This window comes from Oryctolagus cuniculus, chromosome 1, assembly GCF_964237555.1.
Source record: "Oryctolagus cuniculus chromosome 1, mOryCun1.1, whole genome shotgun sequence".
Lineage (NCBI taxonomy): Eukaryota > Metazoa > Chordata > Mammalia > Lagomorpha > Leporidae > Oryctolagus > Oryctolagus cuniculus.
In genome coordinates, this window is record NC_091432.1 from 70,359,187 (window position 1) to 70,386,638 (window position 27,452).

The following is a 27,452-nucleotide window of genomic DNA, read 5'->3' on the forward strand; positions in this document are numbered from 1 at the left end:
TCTTCCACCTATAGAACTCTTATTCAGACTTCAAAGCCTGGCTCAGCTTACAATGCCTCTGAAACATAATCAGTTAAACTCCAGCCTCAATTTTGTCCTCATCCTAATGATAGCATTGATCACAGATCTTGTTCTAAGCTGGTCTGTCCTGCTAGTGTGTCAGCTCCCCGGGGACAAGTCCCAGTCCTGATTCTTCTCTAGAAATGCCAGTGAATGGCATAGTGTCTGCAGGCTATGGACACAGTGAGTGCAGGAGTGAGCGAGAAAGGAACAGAGCCCCTGTTCTTGATGGGGATGCGGTTCAGCAGGGCCAGCATCCTGCTGCCGTGGCGGGGGACTCCCCACCCTTCGGCAAGCCAACTCATTGCAAGGCAATAACTGCCACACTCAAAGAGCGGCAGTGGGTCACTTCGGGAAGATTCAAAATAGATGCCTCCCTGCTACATCACTTGGCGTTGCTAGGAGACGGCGAGTTTGCTACAAGGCAGCTTGATTAGCATTGCCGAGGAGATGCAAGGCTAAGAGAGGGCTGCTTCTTTTGCCCTGCCCAAGCCAGCCAGCAGCACACACTGGCGTCAATTTCCTCATCAGCTTAGGTGGAAACTACAGAGTTTGAAATCGGGATGGGAGGCTGTGGAAGCCTGTCAGAGGGCCGGGGAGCACAGTGGACCAAGCGGAGGGTCACCATCAAAACCCAGTTCGCCAGGGCTGCCCCACCTCAGTCTTCCGCACAGGCCCTGCGTGCATGCCGGCCTGGCAGGAGACTGCAGGAGGCAGTCGGGGAGGGGCTCAGGTCCGGACAGGAAGAGAGCGCTCAAGGTGCCTCCTGCCCTGGTTGTCTCTGAGTTACAGAAGCCCGGGAGGATTCCGCAAGGCTGCCTAAGGGGGTTCAAAGGGCAGGTGGGAATCTCCGAGTATTATGGGTTGGGGTCTTCCAGGCAGCAGCTGCTGGCTTGCCTTCAAGTGGGCTGTCAGGGCCCCCTCTGCTGACTCCCTGCCTAACCACCAGAGAAGTGGGCTGAGAGCTTTCGTGAGGGTATCAGCTGGTAACAGATCAGGAACCTGAAGCTCAGACTGGTCACACCGTGAGCAGCAAGCAGACCAGGACTTGAACCCAAGAATGACTGACATGCACTGTGGTGTCAGCTACATCTGACCAAAACAGGAACAAATACACTTTTCAGTCTCTCACCCATCTGCCTCCTACTTGGAAGAATGTATTTCAGGGTGGGAGGGAGGCATGGTTTGGTGCGCAGAGCTCCCATGTGGCACCGGGATCTGGCATAGCCATTAACTAGCTGAATCACCTTGAGTGAACCCCTATGTTCCTTCAGGCCTCCAGCTTACGATCTGTTAAATGGGAATGACAAGTGCCACCCTGCCCTGCATGCTGACTTCCCTGGCTATTAAATTAGATAGCAAACACAAAGAGTTTTTGAAATCATAACAGACTCTGCAGTGCCCAGTGCATAGTACACACTCCCAAAGTACTGGCTGGGCGTGTGCTTCAAAGCCATTAGTGCACCACACTGAGCAGCTCAGAGAACTCCCATTTGTCTTCTAGTACTCTGAGCCAATTACTCCTTCTCTCTCAGCCTCGTTGCTTCCATCTGTGAAATGGGGATTATAATGTCCCCTGGATAATATGGTTATGAAGATACAATAACATCCAGAAAGACTCAGGTCCCAGAGGGATGTCTGGGCTGCTCTCCACCCCAGCACCCCTGGAAGGCAGAGGCAGTCTGCTCACTGCCTGTCACTCCCACTGGCCAGCTGCCAGGAGGCCCCTCTGCTGGGCTTGGCCTGTGTGCACAGCAGCCTCATTTACTCAGTCATGCCCAGCAGCACACTGCATGGAGCCCCTTTGGAGGAAGCCACATCCAAGGCCCCGGGGAAACACAACAGCTGGAAACAAAGGGGTTGCCCAGCTAATCATCCCTGACTCATTAAAGCACCTGCCCTACAGCCAGCCAAGGAGCTTTGGCAAAGTTCATCACAGTGCTCCACCTGATTCTTACACTTCATGGCTACCCAGTGCCTCACCACTTACGAGGCCTTCTCAAACAGCAGGCCTAGAGGAATTCCTTGCAGTGCACAGGGGGGCAGCCTGCTAGGCACAAATAAACATTTTCTTCCATTGGTCAGGGTAGCCCTGGAGGAGCAAGTGTGTGCCACATTTTGTGGTTACTGCATTACCATCTTCCAAGGGAAACTATCCTGCCCCAAGCCCAGCTGTTTGGTGCCATGCGCTCATTCCTCAGTGTGATCACAGCTGACTGGACCAGGCCTGGGTCTTAGTCCCACACAGGGCCTAACCCTCAGCTGTTCAGTAACGTATGGTTCATCTCCAACACGTTCCTCCTCTGACAATTTTTTTTTTGACAGGCAGAGTTAGACAGTGAGAGAGAGAGACAGAGAGAAAGGTTTTCCTTCCGTTAGGTCACCCCCCAAATGGCCGCTACGGCCAGCATGCTGTGCCGATCCGAAGCCAGGAGCCAGGTGCTTCCTCCGGGTCTCCCATGCGGGTGCAGGGCCCAAGGACCTGGGTCATCCTCCATTGCCTTCCCGGGCCACAGCAGAGAGCTGGCCTGGAAGAGGAGCAACTGGGACAGAATCTGGCGCCCCAACCGGGACTAGAACCTGAGGTACCGGTGCCGCAGGTGGAGGATTAGCCAAGTGAGCCGTGGCGCCGGCCTCCTCCGACAATTTGGAACTGGAACTGGGGAACAGAGACTAGTGCAGTTCGCAGAGAAGAGAAAAGCCAAGAGGGGTTTGGGAAAGGTCAGGGCGGCCAGAATGGGCCTTTGCAACTCAAAGCGTTATGGGATTATATTCTACCTAGGAAGACGACAAAGCAAACGTACAGATAGAAACAGAGCCGCTAAGAGAGAGCCCACACGGATAGCTCCATGCCTGGCACAGTCCCCACTTTATTTTCTTTGAGGCCCTGCTACATGGGGTTCTTGCCTTTGGACTCCCCCAGAAGATCCCTGTCACCTTGTTGCAAGCCACCCCTCCCCTGAGTTAGTCTCAGTGGGTCTCTGTTCCATGCACCAGTGATCCTGCTCGGGATGGTAGGCAGGTATTTCTACCTGCACCCTGCACACAGAAACCTGGGACCCAGAGAGGTGCCACAGCCTGCTGCCAGCTCACAGCCAGATCAGCTCTGTCCCAACTCCAGTCCAGCCAGGTGGTCTCTCTCCAGGGCCCTTCCTGCTTTCCTGTCTGTGTGCAGTCATGTAACTAACTCCACTGAGTCTCGAAGGACAGGGCAGAGGGCACTGGGCAGTCAGGGGCTTCTGAGGATCTGTTGTCACCTGTCTCTTCTGGGGACTGAAGTGCTGAGACGGAGGAACAGTGTTGCTACTCCACTCACTGCTGCAGCTCCACAGCCCAGGGAACACATACAGGTGTCTGTTCAATGGATGACCCGCTCAGTCAGTGCTGGGACCTTCCCTCCGTCATGAGCACCAGGGAGGCTGGCATCTCCTCATCCAGACTGCAGGAAGTGCAGCTGCATTTGGGATTCCAGATCCTTCTGGGGCAAGTTTTCCACTTCCCTCTCCCTGGGGAACTGTTTATGTGCAGCAGCTGTTGTCGGCTTGGGTTCAACTCCTGGGCAGCTCCGGGAAGGAAGAAGATCACCGCATAATCCTTGGAACAGATCACCACTGACTGCCACCCAGGCATCAGGAGTCAGAGTCATCCCCTACCCTACCCCTCCCCAGCATCCCCACAGTGACCTCTGCCCTTACCCAAATTGCCCAGGGGACAGCCCTGCAGGTGGCAAGCTGGCTTCCTTTATTTTCTTTTATTTATTTATTTTTTTGACAGGCAGAGTGGACAGTGAGAGAGAGAGACAGAGAGAAAGGTCTTCCTTTGCCATTGGTTCACCCTCCAATGGCCGCCGCGGCCAGCGCACTGCGGCCAGTGCACCGCGCTGATGCGATGGCAGGAGCCAGGTACTTCTCCTGGTCTCCCATGGGGTGCAGGGCCCAAGTACTCAGGCCACAGCAGAGAGCTGGCCTGGAAGAGGGGCAACCGGGACAGAATCCAGCACCCCGACTGGGACTAGAACCCGGTGTGCCGGCGCCACAAGGCAGAAGATTAGTCTAGTGAGCCGCGGCGCTGGCCTTATTGCTATTTCAGTTGCACATGTATATGGAGGGAAGGTTGACTTTAAACCGGCGGTAACTTCTGTCTTGCTGGCCTTGCTTCTGGACATCAGGGTCTCACTTGAGCTGTCTAAACTCTGCTGAGGGTAGGATGGAGTGCAAGGTGTTCTGGTGCTGCCTGCAGAGACAGAACTCCATATACACTGGGTGATCCTGAGCCGCTTGTTAGGCATCCTTGAGCCCCAAAGGCCTGAAGTCATTGGTGAGGCTTGGGTTCAAGTTCCAGTTGAGCTGGGATGGGTATCTTCCACCGAACGTCACTTTCCTCAATCCAGAGAGACAAACACTACCCAGTCAAGAGTCCACTCTGCCTGCTCAGAGCACTCAGATGAACTACGGACTCCAGGCCAGTGTGGAAGGCAGGTCCAGTGGCTGGCTCAGCTCACTCTGGGGCCACAAGCTCAAAAACGGGCCTTGAAATGAGAGATGACAGAGCTGGGTGGGTGGGGCAATGACCTTGCTAGTCTCAGTCACAGAGCTGGGCCTCTGAGGTCTGGGAAGATCCAGCACAAACCAGTTTCCTTGACTCCAATGCCAGGATCAGGATCAGGACAGTGGCAGGCCATGCAGGGGAGAGCTGGACAGGGCTGTCCTCTGGCAACTCATTCCATGACCCAAAGACACCATGCGCAATGGGCAGGTGATACACATGCCCATGTACCAATGGGGCCACCGAGGACCGATCATGGCCAATCTCTTTGCCTTGGTTTTCTCATCCCGTGGGCAGACAAGGGCACGTGCTTTATCTCCAGCCAAAGCATCGTCTAGGAGATCGAACTTGGAGGTAGGTCACAGGAGTCTCGATAAACTGCAAGGTGCTGTGCCCTTGAAAAGGGTCCCATAGCACGCATTGGAAGCAGTGCTGCACCCTCTCTTCCATGCCCCATGGCTAGGATCAGGGGCTCCTGTGCGGCACACTCGCCTCGCTGGGCGATCTCCCGGCCCGGGGAACTGCTCCCTGTTACCCTATTTTGCAGAGGAAGTAGCTGATTCTCCAGGGAGACTGAGCCACCTGCAGGGTTCCTTAGCTGTTCAGTGATAGCTTGAACCTCAGGAAAGGAGGCATGGGGGTGGGGTGGAGGGAGAATGAAGAGTGAGAGAGGAGCCAAATGAGAGGAAGTCAGTATCAGAAGAGAGAGAGGAGAAAAGGAAGGAGGGAGATGGAGGAGGAAGAGCAAAGGCCGAGAGCAGAGGGTAAATCGCCCCATGCCGGGGATGCAGAGGGAGCACCTTGGGGTGCTGGGAGTGGGTACAGGGTGAGGGGCGGGCCCTCCAGGCTGGAGGAGGGGCCGCTGGTGGTGGCAGGAGGAAGTGACAGGTCAGCAGAGCTGTTCAGCTGAGCTACAAAACCCTTCTGCCAGGGTGGCGAAAAAATATCAAACGCCACTTCCTCGGGCTTTGGAAATTGCTAAAATACAGAGGCCGCGATGGAAGATAAAGTGTCCTACAAAGGGAGATCCGAACGGAATCAATTTCCCTGGGCCGACTTTTATGTCCTATTATAAGAAATTGAAAAATTATTTCCGTGGGAATGGCGCTCTGCCGGCCCATCTCCTACAGAGAGTGTGTGTTGGGGGGCTGGGGTGGACAACTTCCAAGAAAGGCATGGGCGCTGGGCCTTGCCCCTCACCCCTGGGGCTTGCAGAGGTGGGGCTCAGGGCCCCCTGACTGGGACCTCCAGGGAAGGCAATAAAATGCAGGCAAATGTGACAACCCCAGGGAGCACCAGCTCCCCGTGGCCAGACACAGACAGACGCGTGCACACACACACACCCGCATACACAAGGCACACACCTTGGCTGGAACTTGACCGCCTCGAGGCTGGCTAGACGGGGCCAGGTGCACCACGTGTCAGGCTCCCTGGACAGGATGTGACACTAGGAGAGACTCAGCAGCTGCAGCCTCACTGCACACGTTTGTTTCTAGACTCATTGCTCAAAGGCCTTCCCGCCCAACCCCCCTCTGTCATGCTCACCTTCCAGTCACCATGAACCTCTCCCTGACCCTGCACACGGCCAGCATTGCTCCTGTCCTGCCTCTCAGTCTGGCACACTCTTATTCCTTCTGCTGGAACCGGCCCAAATGTCACCTGCAGAAAGTCCTCCATTGCCTCAATGCTGCCCCTCCCCACCCCCCACCATGTACACGTGTCCCCAGAACCCTCAAAGATGCTACCCATCATGGTCAAGGGGACTTTGCGAGTGTGCTGAAGTTAGGGGCAGGAGATGGGCAGGGGACCCAGTAGGCCCTTACGATGATGACGGTGGAGATGGTGGTGGCGGGGTAGGGGTGGGGAAGGCAGGAGGCTCAGGTAGCAGCAGGAGGTGAGAAACAGGCTGGAGGGAGGCGGTGGGGGCAGGGAACCTGCTGTCTGCCACTGGAGATCTCTAACATCATGTAGGGGCCATATACAATTTCCAAGTTAGCCTGCTACAGACTGATCAGATTGCAAGTGCTGCCTGTGGGTGCCTTGTCAGGGCTCAGCCAAATGATTCTGCAGGCCTTACACAGCCCACAGGCTGGACGTTCCCCACACCTGCTCTAGGGGCTGAGAGAGATGAGGAAATTCTTTTCTCATCACAGCCTCCTCCAGAAGGAACCAATCCTGCCAACAAATTACCCTGGTGAAACCGATTTGCGGTTCCTTTGTCTTTTGGAGATAGAGCTCCTGTCTGCTGGCTTATTGCCCATCCAGGTCTCCCAGGTGGGTATTAGGGACCCAACTACTTGAACCATCACTGCCGCCCCCCCCCCCCCCCAGGATGTACATCAGCAGGAAGCTGGAGTCAGAAGCAGAGCCAATGTGGGGTTCAGGTACGCTAATTGGCTTCCTAACTGCTGGGCCTAACACTGGTCCTGGCTTTTGGGCTTCTGACTTCTAGAGCCAGAGAATACCATTGTGTTGTTTCCAGGCACTTACTGGGTTTGTGTTATGTTGGCGATAAGGAACCCACACATGCGGACAGTGTCCCTCTGCCTCCCCTGGGCTCCCTGGAACTGCCCCATCCACACTGCAGCTCCTCACAACCATTCCCCAAGTGACTTCCTCGGGGCTGGCCTACCCTGGGAGCTCCACATGTATGGGCACACACAGTGCTGCTGGGAAGGTGCTTTTACCCCCATGTTACAGATGAGGAGACCAAAGGTCAGTGAGATGGGACAACTCGCCAAGAGAAAGTCACAAGCTGACGCGTGACAGAGCGGTAACTGAACGCGGAACACTGTAGTCACTATGTTTAAGCGTTGGTCTCTTCGATCAGAAGGAAGCTGGTTCCTGGGTCCACAGTATGTAGTTCAGGCTTGGTTTGGCTGAGCCTCCACTAACTGCAGAATGAGTAAATGTATGAATGGAGCCTTCCTAACCCTATCCAAGGGCCACTGTCATCAGTGAATCCTGTTGTAGGAAGGACCTGTAAACAATGGATGTTGTCTACCTACCCTTGGAAAGCAAAACTTCTGCTCAGCTTAGATGACTGATAACAACTAAGTGCTGAATTTTACACCTGCTGAGCTTCCCTCATGGGTAGTGTTGTGGTCAAGTGGAAGGGGCCCAGGATTTATACCTCCGGGTATGTCTGAGTTCCTGCATGTCTATTTTTCCAAACCTCAATTTCTTCATCTGAGAAATAGAACGATCCCACAGAGGCACTGGTGAGGCTATGTGGGAATGTGCACAAAAGCCCTGTCCTCTTGTCCCCTCTGGGCCTCGCCACATGCAGCACAGCACACTGGAAGGTGGTCTCACCCCCCCAGTCACAGGGGGAAGCCAAGACCCTGCCGGTTGCTGTGGCACCAAGTCATAAAGCACGAGGCTGTTGAGCCGTGGCACCAAGGGGATTGCTCCAGCAAGGTGCCACCAGAGCGGAGACGCCAGAAAGATGGCAAGAAGCTGGGACAGAGTCTCCCAGAAAAGCCGGCCTGAGCTCATCAAAGCTGGGTGACTTCAGAGCATGTGGGGAGAGGAGGGTCTTGAGGTGGGGCACAGGGGAGAGGGAGACCCATGGGCAAGGGGAGACCCTGGAGGGTGGGGTCACAGCTCTGTGGCAAAGGCTAACAGGGCCAGGTGAGCTCCAAGAGCAGGAGGAGGTGCAGGGCAGAGTTGGGGCTGGGAGAGGCCACATGGCCACGGGCACCTCTATCCCCCAGTTCAAAAGGATGAGCTGAAGGTCCAAAGGGATGCCAGCCTCCTGTTTGATAAGAGAATCCCTTGGGGGAGTTTTGCAAGTCCCAGTGCCCAGGCTGCTCTCCAGGTCTGTGGGTGTGGGACCCAGGCTGGGGCATTTGCCGAAGCTCATTGGGGCGATTCTAGCATATAGGTGGGGCCGCAAAGCTCTGCACAGGCCTCGGACCCAGGGCCAGGATGCCAGCCCAAGTCATCCAGATTTCTATTGGGTTGTCAGCAGCTGCCGGTTCTGTCACCCTGCTCCCCTGGCCCGTGCCCCTCAGCCCTTTAGCCCTGGTGCCCTGCATGAATACAACAACTCAGTTCTAGGCTTGGCCTGAACCCAGCCTTCCAGGGCTGCTGTGCCGATATCTGAGGCCAGATTTCCACCTGCGTCATCTCCCAAGCTGGCCAGACAGGAGGCTCAGTGCACAGAAGCACTCCCAAGTGTCACTAAGGCTTCTCTGCGGCTGAGCCCAGGTGTGAATGGCTTGGGGACCAGGGACTAGGAATAAGGAGTCTCTTCCTATTGACCGCTAGAGAAAGAAGGGGACAGCATTTCCTTAGCCCATGCTCGGTGCCCAGCCTTGGACTAGGGGCTTTACATGCATGCTGGTGAGTGTAGGAAGCAGTCGGGGGAAATCTGCCCATTTTGCAAGAGAGAACTGGGAGACTCAAGGCGGGGTCGTGGCTCAGCCTGAGTCTCACTGCCAGGTCGGCTGAATTTCAACTCTCAGGGCCGCTGCCTCCCATCTGTACCACGGGTGCAGTAGCTCCTCCTGCACGGAGTTCTTGTGAACCCGGAGAAAGCAGCTGGTGATGGGAATTCAGCTGGTGCTGGATACAAATGGCCACGATGCACCTTCTGAAAACATAACCCATACCAACGTGTGTGCGATTTGCAGAAGACATCACAGAGCTAAGTTTAAAAGGAAAAGAAAAAAAAAATGGATCCAGATCTGAGTATTTTTCCCACCTCCACCTGGACTCCTCTGCATGAGCTCTGAAAAGCCAGTGTGCTCAGGACCAGTGCTAATGAGCCTTATCCTGGCACCCAAGCAACAAGAAGATGTCTAGCGTCATGCATCTGGGGTCCTTTGGGGGGCAGCCAAGAGGTAAAGCAGGGCTTCTTCCCTGGCTCCGCTGGGTCCCCACAGACAGCACAGAGAGTATTTGTGAGCACGCTTGCAGGCTGCGAGAGAGAGAGAGAGAGAGAGAGAGAGAGAGAGAGAGAGAGAGGCTGTTTCCGTGCCTTTGAGGTGGGCAGACTTTCTGAGACAGCTCAGATCCCATGATAAGGAAATGCATTTCATATACTCCCAGCCCTAGGCCAGTGCCTGGCGCATAGCAGGTGTGCAGTAACTCTTTGCTGAATGAATTAATGAATGTATGAGTGAATAAAGGCAAACTCACTGCTCCTACTGTCTAAGTCTGCCAGTGTCCAGACTGATGCCATGCCCTGAGTTGGTCAACTGCCATCCACACATGTGGCACAGGCGATGTCCAGAGGTCGAGGCAGTGTGCACCAGAGGCTGATGGAAGAAAATCTTCTCCTCGTAGGCCAGGGAGGGGAGGGGAGGGAGTCAGAGCAGGGGCTCTGGGCTGGGCATGCGCTTGCTGTCCCCATGAGAAAGGGCTGGATGGAGAGCACAGGAGGAGAGGGGCACAGCCTCCCACCACAATGCTGCCTTGGCTGGACCATGGAGTCTATAGGAACAGAGCCAGGCCTGCATCATGGCACAGTGGTTGTTAAGCCTCCACCTGCGATGCCAGCATCACACTCATAGCACCAGTTCAGGTGCCGGCTGCTCCACTTCCAATCTAGCTTTCCATTAATGTGCTTGGGAAGGCAGCAAATGATGGCCAAGTGCTTGGGACCAGCCACCCACGGGGGAGACCGTGAATAGAGTTCATGTTTCTTGTCGTGGGCCTGGCCCAGTCCTCGCCATGGCAATCATTGGGGGATCAAACCAGCAGATGGAAGATTCTCTCTCTCTCTCTCTCTCTCTGTGTGTGTGTGTGTGCGTGTGTGTGTGTGTGTTACTCTACCTTCCAAGCAAATAAAAAAAAAAGGAACAGAGCCATGGACACCCAGAGAGAGGACCTGCAAGTGCCTGGCCACCTTAGCCTGGCACTGAGCTCTCTGAATAGGAAACTTCTGAACCAGCATTCGAGAGCAAAGACCACTCTGAGTCCCAGACTGCTTCTCCACCTGGGCACGGGAGCCAAGATGGAATCTGACCCTTCCAGAACGGCAGCCTTTCCTTTTACCAAGAAAACCCAGCAGCCCAGGGCAGGATGCGGCAGAGACAGGCCACCTTCCCAATTCTCCCGGAATTTTCTACCTAAATTACCAAGACAAATACTTCAGGAAACCACACTTGGCTGGGATGGTTAGGTAATCCATTTTGTTTACCATCCCCGCGCACTTGAGAGCTGAGATGGATTCATTCACATTGCCGCTCGCGCGTCAGAGGCAATTCACGGCAGAAACCGCTGCCATCCAAAGCTTCCGTAACTTCCAAAGGGTAATGGATTTTTTTCAGCCCATCTTTCTTCCCTGCTCATAGTTGCTTGAGGATTCCAAATGGATTCTATTTACTGTAATTACTGTTCTAACTGCAGCTCACTTGCAATGCATCAGGTTAATGTTAACAAGATACCCAGCTGATGCTGGTAATGTGTGTTCATTGTTCAAGCTCCTGACCCACCCGCTTTGGTGCTGTCTCAATTCTATTTTCTGAACCCAAAGGGGAGGGAGCAAAGCCAAGTAACACGGGGCTATTTTTTTCTCCGCTTCATTCTTCTCTAATGCCATGGGCTTTTTCTCAATGACATTCATTGTTCTGGGGCTGTGCTGCGCCCGTGTTTACATGGCATTACTGCAAATGTTGTGCTTTGCTCAAATACTGATTTGCATGCCTACCTTTGTGCAGTTCCGGGCATGCTATTAGTGTCGTTAAATTCCCTACTTGATTTATTAGTATTATGAGTTCACATCAACAAAGACCTGGCAATTTGCAAGACACATTTCTCCTGTGTTATCTTTATAATAAGAAGAGAAATAATAGCCTAGTGTATCAGGAGTCTTCATCTTTCAATTATATTGGGCAGTTTTGTGTTCATAATTGGCTGCTGTGGAAAAAGCACACACCTCAGCGTGGCGAAGGGTAGGGTTCAAGTTCTAGCTTCCCCACTCACCAGCTAGATGAGTTCAGGTGATCTTAGCCCTCTGAATTTCACGTTTCCTTATCTAGAAAAGGATGCAACTAATCCCTACCTACTTCAAGCCCTGTTGAAATGATCTAGCAAACAGAAGGTGATTAGTAAGCTACCCCGTCATGAACACATAGTGTCGATAATTCCAGTCACACGGCCAGATCTTAGGACCACTGCACACACACAGGAGGGGCGCTGTGTTTTAACAGAATCCACTTAGGACTTCCAAACCGGCGTCCTGAGCAGGTGGGAGTTGGAGGTGAGTCCCTCCCTCCTCAGGGCGGGGGTGGGGGGGGAGTATCCAGATGAGCCCAGCAGCTTCCAGGCACTCAGTGTAATGCGGACCCTTGGGCCCCTCCCCACAGAGCCGTCTCATGGAGTTGACAAAAACAGACACCCCCGCCCCCTCCCCATCCTGACTACTTGCTCCAGGTCTGAAGGGCACAAATGAAGCCAGGAGGAGACAGTCCCAGATAAAACCCAAAGTCCATTCCGGCTGGTTCCCTTATGCAAGCAGCTGTGATCCCCAGGGGACACTTCGCCCACCACCTAGAAGTGACAACTGTGGCACGTGTTGGTTCAGGTGGTGAGAGTGTGACAGGCAGCTTTGGGGCTCTCGCCTTCAGACTCTGGGCACGTCTCTCCCCCCCACCTAGGTTACCTCATCTGTAAAGTGAGGAGACACGACCCCCGCCGCGGCATGGGAGAATCAGACAGACTATCAGACGCTTAGCAATGCCCGCATCGGAGGCACTCAACAACAGCTGGGGCAGGCACAGCCTCAGTAGTAGTAACAGTGTGTGTGTGTGTGTGTGTGTGTGTGTGAGAGAGAGAGACAGACAGACAGACAGACAGGGGATGCTGGCGCTGTGGTGCTGTTTGGCCACATCTGCCAGAAGAGATATCACATCCCTGACCAGTGTTGCGGCACAGGGGATTAAGTTACCACCTGTGACACCGGCATCCCAGTTCAAATCATGCTTCCTCCCTTTCCAATCCAGCTCCCTACTAATGCTCTTGGAAGCAGTGGAAGACGGCCCAAATACCTGAGACCCTGCAACCGATCTGGGTGACCCGGATGGAAATTTCTGGCTTCTGGTTTCAGCCTGGCCCAGCCCTGACTCCCTGGCTCCCTCTCCCTCACGCTCTGCCTTTCAAATAAATAAACAAATCACTTTAGAAAAAGTTACCTGAGCTTCATGATGTGATATGATACACTAAAAAATACACAAAATTACTTAGGTTGTATAGCTATCAGAATGCATAGCCACAGCCAGTGGTGTGGTGTGGTGGGATAAGCTGCCACCCAGCACCCCTTAGCAGACCGCTGGTTGGAGTCCCAGCTGCTCCACTTCCGATACAGCTTCCTGGAAATGTGACTAAAAAGGCAGCAGAAGGTGCCACAAGTACTGGGCCCTGCCACTCACATGAGGCCCAGATGGAGCTCCTGGCTCCTGGCTTTGGCCTGGCCCAGCCCTGGCTGTGGTGACCTTTGGGGAGTGAACAAGTAGATGGAAGATCCATTCTCTCTCTCACTCACTCTCGCTCTCCATTTCAAATAGATTAATCTTGAAAGAGCTGCCATGTCCCTGTTCCCAAAGCCAAATGCGTGGGGTCAGCCACCTGCTGTCGTTAACTGGGGCTGGAATTTAAAAATCCAGCATCACTTTACGGCTTCTGCCAACTTTGTTGGGAAAGCGGCTTAGCGGCTGACAGCTACACTTTCCCCACCTGTAAAATGGACACAATGCTACTGCTCACGTCATGAAGCCCATGAGGATACTGGTGCCCCAGCTCCCATGCAGCACTCACTGAGCACATGGAAAACACCCCTGGGGCCCCCAGTCCCGATCTCGTGTTTGTTCTCTTCTGTTCTCTCGTGTCCCTTTCTCATCCTGGCTCACCAACCACCTGCCTTCGTAGAGGCCTCCACTGTGTGGGGGTGGGGCAGGGAACGGGCTTTACCTGGCACATGACTTGCAGTAGATCCCCCTCCCTCCAAGACACATATGCAGCCCAAGTCAGACTATGTCTCTTACACGATGCGGAGGAGGCCTCCCGGTCAGCCTCCCCCTCCCACCTCCCAGCCCAGCCCAGTGGTGCCAGGGAGATTCTAGAACTTGCACGACTTCCCCTCCATTGCCCAAGCAACCATTAAGGAAGTCCCATCGTGGCCTGGCCTGACCCCGGGTAGACTGGTCCATCTTGTCCCACGATGCACTCAGACACGGAGAAAGTATCTCCCTGAGCAGCTGCAGAGCAGGTCTCCACGCCACCAGGATGAAGGCACAGCCCACAGGATGGCCTCGTGCTCTTGGTGCTTCAGGCCCACACCGCGTACTGCTGGGACCTGCCGGCGGCCTCCCCCCAACCCCCCATCAGACGCCTGGAGACCTTGGCCAGCCCCTCTCTGCTCCCCAGCCCCTGGGGCCCCATGCCTCTGTCAGCCTCTGTTTCCCTACCTCTACAAAGAGGAACATGGTTCTCTCTGGGGTTGCAGTGACATTTACACGGGTAATCAAATGTGTGCAAAGCAGCTGGCGGAATGTGGCATTGATCAGATGTCTCGTTATCGCTGCTCCCCCTTCCCTCGACAGGAACTGGAGGGGCCCAGACAAAACCACTTTCTGAGCTTTCTGCACTAGCCGTCATCCTCAGGGTTCAATCGTTTACATGATAAATATCCACTGGGCCTTCCGTGTGCCAGGATAAGGCTTGTGTGGGGGATGCACTGGGTTCCTGGTCTCACAGGGGCTGTGTGCTCCCAGCCAACACCAGCTGTAACACCAGGGACCCTCCAACCCAGCAGTCTCCTGCACTGGTGTCTGGTGGCCAAGCAGAGGGATCAGCAAGCTGCCCTGGAGCCAACTTGAGGGGCCAGCAAGGGATGAAAGTTAAATTCTGGTTCTATCAGTTGCTAGCCATGGGCTGTTAAGGACTGAACATCTGTGGTCCTCCAAACTCGCCATGTTGGATTAACCCCCAAAGTGATGGCTTGGGGAGCTATAAGGCCTTTGGGAGGTGATCAGGGCTAGCTGAGGGCAAGGCCCTCATGATGGACTCAGAGAGAAGGGGCTATCTCAGGACACACAAGAAGGCGGTCGCCAGCAAACCAGGAAGAGAGCTCTCACCAGCCACTGCGTCGGCTGCACTTGATCTTCTCAGCCTCCAGAATTGTGAGAAATACATTTCCGTGGCGTGAGTGGCCCCGTCTATGGCATCAGCAGCTCAAGCTAGCTAACCCAGAGTCCTCCTCTAGTTAGTAGGGGTAACTACAACTGCCTCTCCCAGAGTGGACAGGAGGGTCTCAGGGAATGACTCACAGGAAGCGCTCAGCCCAGGGACTCGTCCAATGCAGCGCAGTTCTTATCCTCACGCTTTCCTGCTGGGAACAGCAATCAGAGGATGGAGCTGCAGGGGGTCCTGAGCAGCCCCCTGCACATGTGGAGGGAACAAGGCTCACCGGCAGTCACGCAGGGAGGGAGAATCGACACTGGGGTGTCCGACCCCGGAGGCCACCTGTCTCATCTCTGACACTCAGCACTCCCACTGATACTGTCACCGTTTTTACAGGGTGAGCAACTCCCATGCAAGCTTGCTAAGTGATGAGCACCCATCTCTGAATTCCACACCTGGAAATTTTCTGAAATTGGAATCGTCGGAATTCTTCTCTTCAAAGAAAACCCAAATAGAAAATAATAATAATAGGAATAATAATTCAGCCACGCTTGCCTTGCAAAATGCTGAAGAGAGTCAGAGCCTGGCTGTGTATGCAGCAGGTATGTAATAAAAGCTGCATGCTTGTCATTTGTTTTGCCCTTTCTGGTGTGCAAAGAAGGTTTAACCAGACTGTGGGACCCCTACAATCATTCATTCACTCATTCATTCACATATACGTATATAGTAATTTCTACCCATCTGGGCCCGGGGGCCAAAGGTTAGTGGTGAACCTCTGCCTTCACGGAGTTTATGCTTCCACGGGGGAGACAGTCAGTCAGTCATTGTCATGTTTTCAGATACTGGCAAGTGTTACAGGAAAATAAAGCAAGGGAATCGGGGAGAGAACTGGGGGAATAGTTCTGAGTGGCCAGGGAAGCCTTCTTTGGGATGTGCTTTGGGCAGGGGTCATTAGCCATGCTAAAGGAATGACTAAAGTCTCAGGTTACAGACACGGAAGCATGGCTCAGACTCACACAGCAGGAAGATGGTAGAATGGAGAGCAGAATTCATGCTCCTTCCATCCAGTCTGTGACAATGCGAAGTCTTGAGTCTGGATGGAGGAAGCCAGACCCAGGGACACGGTGAACTCGGTGTGCATGGAGATCTGGCTGGCATGGGATCACATTGCCCATGGCTATCACTTCCAGTGCTCTGGGCCCTGGGACACAGAACAGACAAGTTCACACACGAGCATATGTTACATAAGAAAGCATGAGTCGGGGGGCAGGTGTTGTGGTGCAGCAGATTAAGCTGCCACCTGGGATGCCTACATCCAATACTGGAGCACCAATTTGAGTCCTGGCTACTCCACTTCAGATCTAGCTTCCTACTAGCACCTAGGAGACAGTAGATGAAGGCCCAGGTGTCCGGGCTTGTGCCATACACTTGGGAGAACCTGATGGAGTTCCAGGTTCCTGGCTTTGGCCCAGCCTTGGATATTGTAGGCATTTGGATACTAAGCCAGTAGATGGAAGATCTCTCTCTCTTTCTCTCTCTCTTTCTCTGCCTTTCAAGAAGAAGATAAATAAATAAACGTCCAGCATAAGTCTAACCCAAGCCTTTCCAGATGAGGCTGCCTCTCCAGCACTAAGCGAAAGCTCCCAGACCCTGGCTCTTCTCTTTAACCACTGGATGTGAATCAGACGCTGACCCCAGGAGGACCACTGCTAGGCGTTCCCTCCATCCTCACCTCCCAGGCACCTCAAGCCCAACTCCCAGCCACGGCACTAACCACACCCTCACCCACACCATCCTCGCACCTTGCTTAGCTCCTGGCCTGGCCATCGGACCTCTGCTTCTGCCTCGACCCTGACCACCACGCCCCTCTCAGCCTGGCAGCCAGGAATACCCCATTCAAACATTGCTCATTCGTGTTGTTTTCTGCCCGATGGTTCCCAAAGCATCCAGAGTGAAAACTAAATCCTCACACTGGCCTCCAAGACTGTACAGACCGAACTCCACCTTTCTGACCACCTCATCATCTTCCTACTACTGTCTCCTCCTTGCCCTCCTCTCCCAGACCCAGGCCAGGCCGACTCCAGGGCTGTGACACCTGCTGTTCTCTGCCTGGAACACTGTTCTTGTGGGCAGGGATGTGACTTGCCCTGGGCCCCTGTGAGTCTTTATTCCAATCTCTCTTGTTTTAACTTGCAGCCTCCACTCCCTCCCCAGCCCAACACTGCTTGCTCCCTGCATTTTCTCCCTGCCATTCATCACCCCCTCATCCAAGGTAAACTCACTTATCTTGTTACTGTCTGCCTTCCTGTTCTACAATGCAGGCTCCCCAAGCACAGAGATTCTGTCTGATGTGTTTACCGTATAACCCAAAGCCTGGTGCAGCGCCAGGCATATAAAATATGCTCAACAAATAGCTGTTGAATAAATAAACATCCAGACAAATAATCTTCCCATCCCCAAAGGGTTGCTCTTCCCCTGCTGCCACTCCTTTTTGCTGATGGAAGGATCACCCATCTGACCACCCGGCCAAGTGCCACAGTCCAACAGCCTGGATGGCAGGCGAGGTGATAAGCCCTAAGCTGGGTGCCCTGAGAAACCCGAGACTCACTTTTGGTCCCGCCATTTTCCCACCCCCCCTCAACTCCCAACACAACCTCAGTTTTCTGATCCATAAAACTGAGATGTCAACACCTGCTTCAGAGGGGCCAGGAACAGGTGAGCCATGTAGCAGATATTGGCAAGAACAGTGAGCCAGCAGGCACTGCATTCATGAGGGTCTGCTCCTGTACATCTCCCAGACACACCCATTTCTCACCCCTCTCCCCGTGCTGCTGCTGGGATCACTTAGGAAAGCTAGAGAGCCAAGAGTTGGGGGAGAGAGGACAGGCCTGTGCTCAGGGGTGGGCTTGCTTTCAGCCGAATGCACAATCCAAACACCATCACCCATCACCTGCATAGTGCAGGGCCACAACCTTCTAGGACTCCAGGTTCCTAGAGAATAAAGAGAGAGATCTTCCCCATTGTCCCCCTGCATCAGTCACACTCAGCCTCCCAGCTGTCTCCAAACAGGCTCCTCACACCACTGCCTGGTTGACATCTGTGGGGACAGAGATACATAGAACAGAATGACCTGCAGCTAACTGATTTATGCACATTGCTGACAGAAGAATGTGCACAGCCCCAGTGAAAGGTAAGAAATGGGACATACGTGGAGAGAGGGCTGGGCCAGCAGCGAGGCTGGGAGAGATTCTGCTGCTTACTCTCTCTGCTGGTCAGCTGGGGAGACCTGGATGCCCTCCAGGGCTGGCCTCAGTGAGTTTTTTCCATGGAAAAGGCACAGAGAGAGAGAAGAAGGAAGGTAGGGCAGGAGCAAGAGAGAATAAGGAAGAACACACAGAGACACCACCAATGACCATCTGGGGGCATTTTCTGTGTACATGGCCCTAGTTCTCTCTAAAGAAGTAGAAAAGACAAAGGCAGTGTAGGGGAAAGAGAGGTGGCCCAGAGAGAAATAGGCAAGCACAGAAAAGTGGCAGTGAGATGCTGGCAGATGGCACCTCCACTGGCCAGGCTGATGACATAGGAGCAAGATCAGCTCCTCAAGTGGGGAAGAGTCTGTCTCTGAGTTAGGGGCAGCTAGGAGGAAAGGACATGGAGCTCTTGGGGCCCTAAAGACTTTTACTTTATGAGAGAGGAAAACCAGGCTGGGCTGGTGCTAAGGCACCCCAGGCAGGAGGCAGGGAGAAATGTGCCCGGCACACTTCTGCCTCAGGGCCAGATCACCTCCCACACTCCCCCACCTTAAGTCTCATTACAGGCTGGTTTAAATTTGTTTTCTTGCTTTCCTTCATATCAACTCTGTCTGATGAACCAGACTTTCTGGGGGAAGGCCCAGTCCCCAGCTGGTGATTCAGAAAGAGAAGGAATCTACAACCTGATGGCCAAGTCCAAGGCTTTCTGACTTAAATAATCTCATTTCTGGACTAACTTCTAATGTGGTCATCAGACAAACAGCGGTCTTTGCCTTGAACCTGACAAACAAGACTCTGAAAACTGTGTGGGCCTAAGCCTCATCTGTCACTCCACAAACACGTCATCCTGGAGCTATGACAATCTCTAATGCTTCGCAGCTCAAAAGTGAGTCTGATGTGCTGCCTGGCAGGTGAAAAACGCTGATGTTCCATCAGGAAAATCCAGAAATCTGCAAGAATGGCTTATGGTTTACAGATCCACCACCATGAAAAGCTACTTAGGATATGCTCGCGATCAACCAGCCTGATATTGTCAATGAAAATTAAAAAAACAACAATAACAAACAGGAGAAAAGAGGAGTTAAAGCAGGGTCAGAAAACTCAGGCCCGTGGGCCACATCCAGCTGGTCTGTTTTTGTAAATAAAGTTTTATTGGCACACAGCCATGCCCACTTGGTTACATATTATCTGTGGCTACTCTCCCCAACCAAGCAGAGCTGAAGAGTTGCAACAGAAGTTGTATTGCCCATGAAAGCTGGAACATTTACTCCCTGGGCCTTCACAAAGCCTGCCCAGCTAAGGGCACATGGAGACACTACTTTTTGTCTACAAAGGTTATTTCCAGGGTCTGTTGTTTGTTTGTTTTGTAACCTTGGTTTTCCAACTTACAAAGTGAGTGCTATAATAACTCTCTCCCAGACTGAGAATGAAGTTAAAAAGTGAAAGCGTCCATCACTTTCCCTGCAAAAGACCCCCCCCCCCAGCCTGCCTGGCACTTCAAGAGCTCTCGCGGATGGCACCTTTGTGTTAGCAACATAACTTTAGGAGACGCTGGGTGCTGCTTTCCAGGGCCTGAGGCTCAGGGGAGGCAGAGCTGGCTGACGAACTGTCCCCAGCATCCTGAGAACCTCAGAGGAAGTTAAGGGGATGAGCACGTGTGGGTGACACTCGGTGCCAAGCTCATTTTACTTCAATTCCTAGATTGTAGCAAGGGCTCCATGCCATTGCACAAGGGAGGATGGTGAGGTTCAGAGCGGCCACACAAAATCACAAAAGGCCAAGGAATGTAAATCCAGATCTGTCTGCTCCAAAGCTGCGATCCATACTTTTTTTCTACCTTAAAATCCTTAATGCGGCTGGAGGTGCTGGTGATGCCTCACACAGGAAAGGGAGGATTCCTGGTGACTAGCAATTTCCCTCCAAATATATTTGTCTTTCTGTGTACAAAAGAGACCTGATTTACTATAGCTTCAGAGGACCAAACCATGACCAAAGCCCACCCCTTTCCTGAATACATGCATTGAAAAATTAGTTTAATGATGTGATAATTCTCTGTTACGACATGTTACAATTTTCAAAAGACAACAAAGGGCCAGTGTTGTGGTGTAGCAGGAAAAGCCACTACCTGCAACACAGGCATCCCATATGGGCAGTGGTTCACATCCCAGCTGTTCCACTTCTGATCCAGCTCCCTGCTAATGGCCTGGGAAAAGCAGCAGAAGATGGCCCAAGTGTTGTGCCCCTGCCACCCACGTGGGACACCCAGATGAAGCTCCTGGCTCCTGGCTTCAGCCTGGCCCAGTCCTGGCTGTTGTGGGCACTAGGGGAATGAACCAGCGGATGGAAGATCTCTCTCTGTTTGTGTCTCTGTGTGTGTACATCTCCTCTCTGCAACTCTGACTTTCAAATAAATCAATCTATATATAGACAACAAAGAGTTTGAAGTCCAAAAGGGTGAGTCTGTTCTGAAGACATGCTGGCATGAAAAGATCATTTTATATGTGCAGAGCACTGGTAGTTAGGGAGAATTTCCTCATAAATGATTTGACTTAATTTCACCATTGCCAAAGCCACATAAGGATGCTCAGACACATGTCTACCTTCCCACTGTGTACAAAAGGAAAGCTGAGATCCAGGCAAGAGGGTGCCTTGGCCAAAGCCATATGGCCAGCAGGCCACCGCCAGAGCTGTGGCTCCCACTGGCTGGAGACCGAGCGACAGATCATGCCACCTCGGTAGGGCAAACTGACACACCGCGTGTTTGTCAAGATGAGCGATGAAAATTACTCAGAGCCTTTTAGCAGCCAGAATGAAAATCATGGAGAGGAAGATGAAAGGTGCGTTTCCTGCCCCCTGGGCTTGCAGGGCCTGAGGCAGAACCTTTGTCTCACTCCTTAGATCCACAGCTTTGGGACAGCACTGTTTCACCCAGGGCAGCTGAGCAGTGAGCTGCCTGGTGGTGGGTACCAACAGTGGTCTGGGGCAGACGGACAAGACAAATCCCAGGGGTCAGTCAGTGCCTGCCAGTGGGCCCCTGCCTTGCACTAGGGCACGGAGACAAGGAGGGGAAAGAGAATGCCTCCCCGTTCTGTATGGAAACTTCTGCTGCAGGAGTGTGGGGCATGGTTAGAGGGGGCTCTGGAGACCTGAGTTCAAGTCCTCCTAACTAGTTGGGTAGCTATAGGCAAAGGACAACCTTTCCCACCCTCGAGTTCTCCATGTTTTTGGGGAGATGACACTTGTCTTACACCATGGCTAGTTGCAGGAATGAGAAACAGCATGAGAGTGAATTCTGTGTCCCCATTCAGGGGCCATCGAAACCGCCACGGAGACTGTAGCACCAGGCTGCACAGCCTCAGAGAACATGAGAGAGAGAGAGAGAGAGAACGAACTTCCGGGGAGGCTCCCGCTCCTACTCTGACTCCACCTGCTTTGCCACTTGACCCCAGATAGGTCCCATAAGCTCTCCGGGTTTTTCGTTTTCTCCCAACGACTAGAAACAACCAGCCCTGTAACATCAGCCTAGCGGGCTCACTAGGAGACTGGAGCAAGTTCACGGATGTGGGCCCAACCTGCAGAGCCAGCCTTGCTCACTTCCAGATCCAACAGAACACTGCTTTTCTTGAGTCCTTGCTTTCAGGATCTGCCGCTCGTCTCAGCACCACTTCCACACTACACATCCATAATGGATGTGTTACAATGTAATGAGAGCTATCATTTTTCCATGTCTACTTTATTCCAGGAAAAGGCTCGCTGCTGCCGAGGGGAGGGAGGGGAAAGAGGTGGCAGCCACACTTTGCAAACAAGAAAAAGCTGCCACCAGAGACCTTTCTCCCCTCCCTCTCCTCGGCCCCCAACAATAGGCAGTGAGTCAGAGCACACAAGGTGCTGGCTCTACATCCCACCTGGTGGGAGCTGCTTTGCCCAGTGACTGTGGACCACTTCCTTTAAAATAGTCCAAGGGCACGTGTTCAGTGTAGCTGTTAAGATATCACTTGAGATTCTGACAACTCATATTGGAGTGCCTGGGTTTGAGCCCAACTCTAATTCTGATTCCAGCTTCCTGCTAATTTGTACCCTGGGAGGCAGCAGACGATGGCTCAAGTACTTGGGTCCCTGTCCCCTATGTGGGAGACCCGAATGGAGTTCCTGGGTCCTGGCCACAGCATGGCCCAGCCTTGGCTGTTGCAGGTATTTGAGAAGTAAACCAGTGAAGATGCACACAGGATATACAAACCAGGGACCAGGGAGCAACTTGGGACATTCCAAATGCACTCAGGTGTGTTCTCCACTCCTACTGAGTTAGCATCCCTTCTCAACCCAACTGTGAGGACCCAGGGCTTGGCACACACATCCTCGTCAAGAGTCTTGCTCTTGCAGGTGGCAGCACACCAGCCCGACCATCTGGCTGCTTTAGCAGTTCCTGAAGCATCCATCAGTGAGTGTTAAATAGACAAGCCACTGCTGGACAGCAGTTACCTCCCACCCTCCATCCTTCCAAAACAAAGAGGTGACTGATGAAATCAGTGTGACCAATGACAACTTGGCAAAAATTAAATCTGTGCCTTAGGCTGAGCACCCCTAAATGATCTTGCCCACTTCTACTAACAGCCAGAGCTCCTGTGTCCCAGTGTGGCATGTGTTGGGGTGACTAGCACTGGCAGACATCCCACTAGGACACTATACATCAGTATAGCTCATGTCCATGGCTATGTGTTAGGTTCACTGAGATGGAAACAGACTACATGGAGCGGAAGTGCTTCTGCTTTGAAATGTTCACACAGGAACTACCAGGTCTTCTTTATGGGATGGGCACCCCCGGAAATGGGTCCTTTACAGACCCGCTCCTCCCCACAGCTTTTGGGCCCGGGAAAACCAGGGCTCTAAGCACAGCAGTGCTGGGAGATGGGGACTCCACCCCCAAGCGCTAGAATTACTACCTTGCTGTCCACTTACCTACCCCGCCTCACACACGGAGCCGACAATTTCAGGGAATTAAATGATAAATACTTCGACATGACCTTTAGCACAGTGTCAGCTGAGTAAATGCCAGTGCTTCATCGTGCTGTGCAGAGGCCAGGGAAGCCATGATTACCGGGCAGCCTGGGAGGTGAAGGGCTCCCCACCAGAGGGCTCAGGGCCAAACAGGGCACAGCTGTGGTCAGAGCAAGGGACAGGCAGGGCCAGGAGCAGAGACTGGAAGCTCTGTCAATTACTCAGGGGCCTGATGAAAAATGCTATGTCACCACATCGGGGACCTGGATGCAAGCTGTAAACACTGTGTGGGACCACAGAAGCAGCAAAGGATGCCTTTGCAAAAAGTTCCATCCTAAAACCCACGTGAGTGGCATAAGGGTTCACATTCCACCCTCCCCCCACTTTCTTTCCTTCCTTTCCCTCTCTTTCTGCCTTCATTTGATAATTACTAACGGACATCCACTGTGAGGCCAGCACTGTGCTGGGTACTGATGATACTAAGTGAAAACCAAACAGACCTGGATCTTTCATTGTGTGTGCTCTTCCATATTTTTGCAAACTGTCTTTAAACAACTCAAATTGTATGCTGGTATAAAAATAAATGCATTATTAAAACTAATAGGTTAAGAACTCCACAAGGCAGGGAAATATGAATACTAACAAGCTAGCTAATGTTTTAAATACTTACTGCTAATTAGTATCCCATGAACATGGTTTGTCTTTTCACAAGGTGGGAAAATTGTAGTTTTTGAGCAATATTGACTGTGGTATATACAGATGAGATAATATGAAGTCTGGGATTTTGACTCAAAAACCCAATGGCTAGATATTGATAACTGTTGAAGCTGGGTGCTGAGTACACAAGGACTCGCATACTAGTTTGTGTGTTTGGCTAAATTTGGACTTGTTCATAATCAAATCAACTCTAAACAAAGAAAAACACACTTACTACACTTGATCTTAGCCAAAAGGCCAAGAAGCAATACAAAGCACACTTAAAAAATAAAGGAGACAAGTCTGCTAGGAAGAGCTGAGGTCCTGGGGCAGGGGTGGAAGTGGGTATGGTGGGTGCAGAAGAGCAGGTAGATGTCCAAGCAGAGAAAGACTGAAGAGCAGGATTAAAATAAAATTGGTACTTCCTCACTTAGATAAAAATTATCATCCTCAAATTCTCTTTAAACACAAAGACTAACCCTCCTTTATGTAAGCTCTTCAGGAGAAACCCACAGCATCTTCCTCAGTGGCTCCTGCCAGGGCTTCATGCACTTGGACTTGCCCAAGGAGGCCAGCACGTAACAGTTCACTCATGCATCTGACTTCTCTGTCCACTCCAAGACGACATCTTCCCATTTGTGATTCCCAGCTCTTCCCACTGGGCGGGGCATACAACACATGCCTCATGAGACTGATTGTTAAAAATCCCACACGGTTCCTAGGTTTTGGCAAGTTTTCCCTAACACTTAAAATAACTTCTCTGATAAGGCAGGAAGGATATAGGAATGAAATGGAAAGGCATATTGATTGGCCTTGGTTTCCACCCACAGTTAGCATGTTGATTCTGCCCACACAAAGAACTCTCCCTTCAAATCCGGAGACATTCGTCTTCGGCCAAGTTCACAATCAATGGAGTCAGTGAGGAGCATGCCGCACCATGCCGCACCAACCACACACTTTCCCTCAAAGTCAAGGAAATAAAACAAGACTGAAAAGGTGGCATTCATGCCAGGAACCACTTCATTACAGAAGCAAAGCACAATCCCACAATCAGGTTCGATGTCTCCACATGTTCTAAGAATGGCCAGATGGACCGTCAGATTTTTAGTTACACAAAGACGCAGTTCTCTTGAGACTTTATTTAAAGTTAATGCTTATGAATGAACAGGCTGTAGATTAGACCTTCTCATTATCTACGGAGATATCATAAAGTGAGTAGGGGGAATTTCTGAAATTTAAACTTCACACCTAGAGTGCAGAAAGTATTCTTCGAATTTGAAACCCATCATGTTCCAAAAGGAACTAAAAACTGTCCCCAGATGATCTCAACCTGCCGGGCCTACAGACTAAACTACTGTGCACATCACAGCTGGGTCATATGACAAACATGCAAATGACTGTGCGTGCCTGATGCTGAGTCCCTCTCCTCGGCCTGTGACCATGCAGCTGGACGGTGCTGGTGGCAGTGAGCCCCAAGCCCAGACGTCAGATCCGGAGGATGGTTAAGGCAATCACGCTGGGCTCCCGGTGTGATATGGGTGAAGGTAAGCGATCCCACAGGCATAAAATCAGTGCCACTGCTGCGAGGAAATTGGGGAAAGCTTGGGAAACAGACTTCAATGACTATCTCCCTGCCACAAGGTCTTTAGTTGGGCAGGGACCCTTTGCATGATCAGATTTGTGAGTTTACAGTGGACATTTTCATCCAGCCTCAAAGCCAGGCCTCTGCTGGTCTAACCTCATATACCTGCTACAATGTCAGAGTGACATTTTTAAAGCATAAACTCAACTCCAACGTCCTCAGCTTCAAACCGTTAGTAGATCCCTATCCACAGGGCTGCTTCTTTGGGTCCTAGGAATCACACTTCGTACAGGTGTGCCATCTCTCCACACCTCAGTCAATAATCCATTCACACAACTCTCTCCAGTCTCCTCCATCTATTTCCTGCTCAGACTGTGACCAGCACAAATAGATTGCTTTGAACTAGAGAAAGAAGACAGAGGTGCAAATCCAGACACCAACCTACGTTCTTAAGCATTGTAGTACATATGGGGAGACAAGTCTAACAACAGAAGAGGTTATGGCAGCCTTATGTATGTGTGTGTGGGGGGGGGGGTTGATATGTGCTGGAAGCAACTCAAATCAGAGAAGGGAAAAGGATAGACATTCAATACACAGTGTCACAACAACAGACTGGCCACACAGGGCAACCAAACCTGTGCCAGACACCAGACATTTGCTTACTTAGAAGATCAGTATGAAAACGAGGCTCTGGGTTGCTCAACACAACACACATTCAGAGACTCAAGGAGTCAGAGAAGCTGGAACAAAACCAGACACATCTCAAGAGACCATCTGCACCAGAGCTCTGCATCCAGTTAGGGAAATAGCATTCCCATTTAACAGGTGAAGAAACTGAGCCCTGAAGAAGTATAAATGGCTTCTCCAGGCTCATCTAACAAGCGACAGGAGGGTACAGGACCCGGTCTCAAGCAGCTTGGAGCCTGAAATTGCTGAGTTCTGCACCACTTCCCCTGCCACCCGGGCTTCAGGTACAGAGGCTTGAACACAATGAGTGCAGACAGCTGCTGCGTGTCAGCAGAGGGGGAATAATACCTGTTCATCAGGGAGCTAATTCTGCAAAGCACACCATCTAATAGGCACCGTACACGCGTAAATAAGATGCTCCAAGCAGCGGGAAGGCAGGAGCTACAATCTATCCCTCATGGACCTAAAATATAATGGAGCCAAATTAAAGGTTTTATGGGGCACAAAGCACTTTACTGGGAAGACGGATGCTTTTCCAGGCAAAGTGTTCATTTCCAGGACAAGTTCCCATACTCGCTGACATCCGATCCCAGGGAGTCACAGGCAAGGAAGAGAGCAATGGCTGGGGCAGCCCTTCTGTATTTCTAGAGTCTGGGGGAAGATTGCAGAGGGCAGAGTCTCAGAGCACAGACTGGGAAACCAGGCAGATGCAGGCTCAAGTCCCACTCTGCGACTTTCTAACTCTGTGACCCTGGGCACGTCTCTCGACTTCTCGGAATCTCTTCACTCGAAAGTAGAAGAAAGACGATGGTCCTGTTCCCATGGCAGCATCGGAAGAATCAAATAATGTAGGTCAAGCACCTGCACGTGGCACTCAATGAGATTTCACCATAATTCTTCGTCCGATTTTCTGGGGGTGGGCCATCTTGTTCCAAAGAACATTCCCAGGGGAGAGTTGGGAAATGGAAACACTGCTGGAACAAGCACATTGCCTCTCTGGGGGCTGCTCCGACACGAAGGAGGCCCAGAACACAGAAGGCTGGACACCGGTCTCACGGGGGCAGGGCAGCTCCTGGCCGGTCTGCTTGGCTTACATAGTTATTTTTCCTTTTCTCTTTTCAATTGTACTATTGTTTTCAATTTTTAACTAAAAATATTTATTTCTTTGAGTGGCCAGATAGAGAGACAGAGACAGAGAGACAGAGACTCCTTCTGCTTTTTCATTCCCCAAATGCTTATAATTGCTGGGACTGGGCAGGTCAGCACTGGGAACCAGGAATTCAGTCCAGGTCTGCCACGAGGGTAACAGGGAGCCAGGCACTTGAGCCATTGCCACGCCCTCCCAGGGCTTGCACTGGTAGGAAGCTGGGGTCAGGAGCAGTGCCAGGTATTGAACGCAGGTGCTGAGATGTGGGACATGTACATCTTAACCATCTGCCTGAATGCCTGCTCCTTTACTTTGCTTTGACACACGGTAATTGTACACAAGAGGTGCCGTACAGTGTGAT

General features: G+C 52.1%; 1 protein-coding gene and 1 pseudogene across 23 annotated transcripts in view; both read right to left on the minus strand.

The window, feature by feature from the left end:
- Nucleotides 1-27,452, minus strand: part of TENM4 (teneurin transmembrane protein 4) — a 2,118,216-nt gene that overhangs the window by 644,443 nt on the left and 1,446,321 nt on the right. The window lies entirely within an intron of this gene.
- Nucleotides 23,813-23,945, minus strand: LOC127485394 (U2 spliceosomal RNA; annotated as a pseudogene).